Consider the following 6,772-nt stretch of genomic DNA (forward strand, 5'->3'; position numbering starts at 1 on the left):
CGCCTTGGAGATCTTGTCATGCCCCGCAGCCAGCGTTCTGTCTGAACGTGTGTTCAGCGCTGCTGGTGGTGTGCTGACAGATAAGCGCACGCGGCTCTCCACTGATAATGTAGACAGACTCACGTTCATAAAGATGAACAAATCATGGATCCGAAACGACTTTTCTACCCCTGTGTCATCCTGGGGAGAGTAAAAGATGGATGATTGGTTAAAATCACCCTACCAACCGTTTTAAGCTTTCAAATTACTAATCATGTTTATCTGTATCTTGGCTGGAAAATAATTTGGGCTTTGTAGCAGTGTGCAGCACTGATTCTATTAGGCCATCTATAATAAGCTCCACCAGATTTAAAATTACTAATCATGTTTATCTGTATCTTGGCTGGAAAATAATTTGGGCTTTGTAGCAGTGTGCAGCACTGATCCTATTAGGCCATCTATACTAAGCTCCACCAGATTTAAAATTAATAATAATTTTAGCTGCATCTAGCCCGGAAAATAATTTTGGGGCTCCGAGATGCGCAAGACACATAAGTGCCTTCTTGCTGCACTACCTGCAACATGACCCTCATATTGTCAGAATTCGAAGTAATCATGACTACTGGGTTGCCACACTCTTAGATCCGCCAAACTTTTCGATCAACCTTTTCATTTTAATAAAGACCAAAAAAATGGTCATTTTTGAAATTATAAGCATTAGCAGGTTATTAGAAACTGAAATCAAACAGTTTTCAACTCAAAACTTTATTCTAGGTGATGTTACATTTTTACATAGGACCCCTTGTTCGAAAGGAGCTTCTGAACTCTCTCGTCCATTGAATTTGTCAGGTTTTGGATGGTTTCTGCTTCAATTGTTTTGCATGAGGACAGAATACCCTCCCAGAGCTGTTGCTTAGATGTGAACTGCCTCCCGCCATCATAGACACTCCTTTTGATGATGCTCCAGAGGTTCTGAATGGGGTAGAGGTCAGGGGAGCATGGGGGTCACACCATAAGTTTGTCCCCTTTTATGCCCATATCAGCCAGAGATGCAGATGTTTTATGTGCAGCATGAGATGGTGCATTATCATGCAAAAAAATGATCTTGCTGTGAAATACACGGTTCTTCTTCTTGAACCATGGCAGGAAGTGCTGTTTGAGAAAATCCACATACATTATGGAGTTCATCTTTAGCGCCTTCAGGGATCCTAAAGGGGCCGACAATCTCTCTCCCCATGATTCCAGCCCAAAACATTACTCCACCTCCTCCTTGTTGGCGCTGTAGCCGTGTTTGCGTGGGGTGTCCATCAACCAGCCATCCTCCACTCCATCCATCTGGACCATCGAGCGCTGCATGGCACTCATCCGTGAACAAAACAGTTTTGAAATCAGTCTTCATGTAATGTTTGGCCCACTGGAGCCGTTTCTGCTTGTGTGAAGTGGATAGAGGAGGTCGACAGGATGGCGTATGCACAACTGCAAACCTCTGAAGGACCCTGCATCTTGTTGTTCGGGGGACGTTGGAGGCACCAGCAGCTTCAAAAACTTGTCTGCTGCTATGACAAGGCTTTTTTGCCGCTGCTCTTTTAACCTGACGTAATTGCTTGTAGGAAAGAGTCCTCAATTTGCCCTTATCAGCACGCACACGTGTGTACTGTGAATCAGCTACATACTTCTTGATTGCCAAGACACTTCATCCTGATCATCGCACAATGTTGATTGTAGTCATGCCTTGACCTAAACACTCCACAATTTGTTGCTTCTCAGCAGCCGACACATCCTTTTTCTTTCCCATTTTGGCAGAAAATGTAGGCTGCTTAATAATGTGAGACAGCCTTCTTAAGTAGTCTTGCCTTTCATTGGACACACCTGCCAAACTAATTAGCACAGGTGTCTGCAATTGCTTATAGTGATATAAAGAGCCCTGACACACATCACCATCAATGAGTTTAACTGACCAACAAACAAATTCTTCCCTTATCACTCCTAAACACTTTTTGCATAATAATTTGGAACACAGTGTACATGTGCTTTTCCACAAAACACCAGTGGTTCACGTAGTGAATCTTACAGTTCTAACTTGCCAACCGTGGTCTGTATGGAGTTGTTCAATAAAGGGCCCAAAATTAAGATAACATAGATTGGAGAGGTCTCTATGAATAGGAATTCCTAAGTATTTGATACCCTGTGAGGGCCAGGCAAAGGGAAAGTTGGACTGGATGGAATCCTATATGGATTTGGGGAGGGAGACATCGAGGGCCTCAGACTTCGCTGCATTGATTTTAAAATTTGACCATGTAACAAAGTGATCTATTTCAGCATGGATGGATATTTGTGATTGAGTGATATATACTAGGACATCATCAGCAAATAGAGAGCACTTGTACTCGGTGCCTCCCACCTCAATCCACCTAATATTGGGGTTATGGCGAATTGATGAGAGCAGGTGCTCCGTCACTAGGATGTATAAGAGAGGGGACAGAGAACATCCCTGCCTTGTCCCATTGGTGATTGTGAAAGGTGATGAAAATGTTCTGACGCGCCCCCTGGGCCTTGGGACACCCGGAGCCGGACCCTTTTTGGTGGATGCTGGTGGTTGTAGTCTCCGTGGCGGCGACCCGGTTCCGTGGCTCAGGGCGGTCAAACCAGTGGCGGAACTATTTATGTGGTTTTGATGTTTAAATGTCCGACTACGCCACCCGTGGATTGCGGTCAGAGTGAACTGCCGCTCCAGGGCAGACCGCTGAGGCTGGTGTTGTGGGTGCAGCAGAGCGTAGCATAACTCCCCACGGGAGGAGTATAGCCTCAGGGCAGTGTATGCGGAGGATGGGGGTGATGGTGCAGGGCAGCAGCAGTAATGACACGGAGTCAGTGATGCAGTCCAGGGCCTTTACTCACAGTTCTTATTATCCAGACCACGTCTGCAGGTAACGGCTGCCCACGTCGTACTGTGCTCACCAGGTGAGGGGCTCAGACAACTCCCAGATAACTTTGGAGCGCTTCACAGGACCCCCTTTGTGTGTCCTTTGTCTGGCCCTTCTTACCAACCCTTCTGTCCGGCTGCCTCGGGCCTCCTCTTGGTAAACTTGGCGCCAGTTTCCCTGACCCTATGTGGTGCCTTCCTAGCGGGTGTAGCGAGGGGCTGCGCCACATAAACTGTCACAGCCTCCGGTTTCTAGCTGAGGGTTGTTTCCTGCCTCCACTAGTTTCGGGGACCGGTCTCCCCCTTTGGCCTGACCCCTCCACACAGGTGGATTCGGGCATGCGGTGGCGACTCGCCCGTCCGCACCCCTGGGATCCCTTCATTCCTCGTTCCTGGAGCCTTCTCTGCTCCTCTTCCTTCCTTCTCCCTCTTCCAGGCCTGGGCCTCTGTTACTAGGCCCGCCTCCGGAGCAGAGCTCATGCAGAGCCCCTGCTCCCTGCCACTTCTGCCACTTCTGCTCAGACTTCTCTGCACTGAACTAAGATGGTGCCCACCTTTTATACTCCCTTCTCAATGCACCCAGGAACTGCTTCCTCCCTGCTCCTGCACTACAGGGTTCCCCTTCCTCAGTGTTCCCTCCCCCCACTCCAGCCAGGGACAGGGACTGTCGTGCCTATCTCAGGGGCATATTGGTCGCCCTGCCCCACGGCAATATGGTGTAATGCATGCAGGTGTCGGGTCCTGATCCACTCTCCATCCTTACCTGAGAGTGAGATATCACACCTCTGGGTGAGGTGCAATACCTCTGTAGCAACCAAGCCCTCAGGGTAATACAGTTCCATTTATCTTCAGCCTAGGTGACGTATTGCGATACAGGGCCGTGATTTTGGCTATAAAAGGGTCCCCTAGACCCCTACCCCAAGCTTTTTAAGAGAATCATATATGGCGTGCCAGGAGACTCTATGGAATGCTTTCTCAGCATCCAACGAGAGTATCTAATTACAAATTTTTAACTGCATCTAGCCCAGGAAATACTTTGTGCCTAGTAGCAGTGTCTGCTAGTCAGCGGATTATCGACGAACAGTTCGGCGAACACACGGGTGTTCGACGAACCGAACTCGAACACTACGGGGGTGGCTCAACACTACTGTTGACAAAAAATAAAAAGTAAGGTTGGCAACCCTGTTTTGAGTTGGGACCTTGGGTCTGGATCAGGTCAACATGTCCTCATTCCCCACACTCTGTCTTTATTTTTTAGATGTCTAATTGGACTTGCTACTTAATACTGTTTCCCAAAGCTGGATTCCTTCACAGAAAAACACAACTTTACTAAGGAAAGTTAATCAAACAACACTGCCGTATTACACATAATGCCATTGTGGATGAGTCATGTCCGGCACATAAACTACAGCCATTCACCCTTACTGGAAAGTATTGAACTGGACGATACTGAAGTCTTTCTTTTTCTAAAGGAAGGTCTGTCAGGATATCAGTGGAAGACATGTATTTGCATACTCTATGACATACATTTTCGCTCAACTATTTCCTGCTAGCTGTATTACTGTATTGCAAAAGTTATTGAAAATGTTCAATAAAAATATTTTAGAAAAATAAATGTTTCTAAATGTGTCAATGGAAACAGAATACAATCTTTTTTTACTGGCACTTTGTAGTCTGTTTTTAAGGAAACAGCAGGAAGGAACTGACAAAATGTAAAATGTCATACACCTACACTTTAAAGTGGTCATCTGGTCATTTAAATACTCAGAAAGGTATAGAAATAATGAACTTAATTATTCATTGGTCAAGAGGAAAATCCATGGCACTCACCAACAATTAAAATCCATCTTCTATATTTTGCAAAGGAACTTAAAAAGACGATACACCAGCCTGACATACAGGTGTGATACAGCCCCCTGTATATTGCCTTGGGCTATTGTCTTTTTAAGTGTCATTACAATGAGATGGATTTTAACTGTTGATAAATGCCATTGATTTTCTTGTCAGCTATGAAGGGCATTGACTTGGCAGTAAACAATGCACCACCATATAGTATATACAGTGCTATCTCAGCGATTTTTTTTTCTTACATTGATGAGCAAAAGGGTAACAATGTTTTGAACTTTTGACTTTCAGGCTCCATATCTCACCATCCATTGCTGCTTCGAACGTGAGACTACCATCATTTTATAGACAATCATCTAGGCTATCTCATACATAAATTTGACTTGCAACTATTTAGCTTATGATTAGTTATGCAGATTCTTGTCATGTCACTTCATTGTTACTGTTTTGCTCCTGGTAGTGGAAAAATCTTTTTCTTCCTGCATACTACAAATTACAACCTGTTCTCACATTCCCTAACAGCACAGTGTGTTATTAGGTTGATTCCCATGTGAAAGGTCACTGGTTTAAATCGCAGAGCAGCTATGAGGAAGATTTCCCAAGAAAAGAGAAACAGCATCATCCAGCTCATCGATAGTGGTGTCTCGGCCACGAAAATTGCCAAACTGCATCATGTGAGTGCAATGACAGTTGGAAGAATACGAAATGAAGTCCTTCCATCCATTCAAAAGCCAAGAGGTGGATGTCAGGGCAAAATATCAGAGTCAACAAGTGAGCTCACCACAAGGTTTATCAGTTCTGGCATCACAAACATGGCAGTGGAGGTGAAGTCAGTCACTCCTGATTCATGAAGAGGCGTGTGCCAGGCAAGTAATGTACAACACCAACACATTAGGATAGGTCCCCAGCAAGAGGAGAATGCCTGGTGGTTGGCTGCTGGGCATGCTTGAATTGGCCAAATTATGTGCTAAGTATCTCCATTTTTTTTATTATCTAAACAGTAATGCAATTCATATTTCATGTTTACATGCTATAGCACCAAAGAATGCAACTTTGTTTATTAACTATTTTTGCCCAGCTCCTAGAAAGAGGAGAGTGGGTGGGACAGAGGCTTGGTGACTACTATTCGTCAAATTCAAGACAAGCTGCAATGTGTGCTCCTTGCCACAAATACTACGCTGCACTAAGCTGGAGTAAGATATGTGGGGTAGCAAACAGCACAGTTGTCATGAATTTGACGAGCAGCAGTCGCCATTCCTCCTTCCTATGCCCTCTCCTCTTTCTAGGAGCTGGGCAAAAATGTTTTAGGGCTCATACTCATTTGCGAGAAAAACGGACGAGTGCAATCCAATAAAAAATTGGATTGCACTCTGACCAATGTTAATCTATCAGTTACATCTCATCTGCGATTTTTTTCTCAGCTGAAATCGGACTGAGAAAAAAATCGCAACATGCTGCGATTTGCCACATATATCGGACAAGACTCGTCAATGCATGTCAATGGATACGAGAAAAAAAACGGATGGCTTATAGCCCATCCGTATGGCATGCGATTTTTACAGATACATTACAATTCTCTGGCATAGAACTCTGTAAATGGTCCTGTAAATGATTGCAGAACAATAGTTGCAAAGAAAAAAAACACATTGCATACGGATGTCATACGGATGCTAGGTGTGAAAATTGCATTGTCCTGTCATGAAAATCTCATGGCACTTGCATTACACTTGTCCGATTTTTCGGTCCAGATATTGGAACGTTTTTTTTCACACATATGGATATGAGCCCTAATAAATTAAGTTGCACTCTGTAGTGCTATAGCATGTAAACAAGAAATATGAACTGCATTACTGTTCTAGATAATAGGAAAAAATGGAGATACTTAGTACATAATTATGTCAAGTAGCCAATGATAGGGCATTCTCCTGTTGCTGGGGACCTATCCTAATGTGAATACTCTCCTAGGCTGAAGCCTGTATTTATATGGGTAGGATGGACCCTACTGCAACTAAAACCGCCACGGGC

General features: G+C 44.6%; 1 long non-coding RNA gene across 1 annotated transcript in view; it reads left to right on the forward strand.

Annotated features, from left to right (window-relative positions):
* The window catches only part of LOC141271097 (uncharacterized), a 106,672-nt gene extending 102,220 nt beyond the window's left edge, over nt 1-4,452 (forward strand). Inside the window, exon 3 of the long non-coding RNA XR_012321831.1 lies at nt 4,161-4,452. This is a non-coding gene — a long non-coding RNA (uncharacterized lncRNA). The remainder of the gene's footprint in view (nt 1-4,160) is intronic.
* Nucleotides 4,453-6,772: the final 2,320 nt, after the last annotated feature.

The sequence above is a fragment of the Phyllobates terribilis genome, unplaced genomic scaffold, assembly GCF_046119375.1.
Source record: "Phyllobates terribilis strain yellow unplaced genomic scaffold, ASM4611937v1 Scaffold_5__5_contigs__length_657084704, whole genome shotgun sequence".
Lineage (NCBI taxonomy): Eukaryota > Metazoa > Chordata > Amphibia > Anura > Dendrobatidae > Phyllobates > Phyllobates terribilis.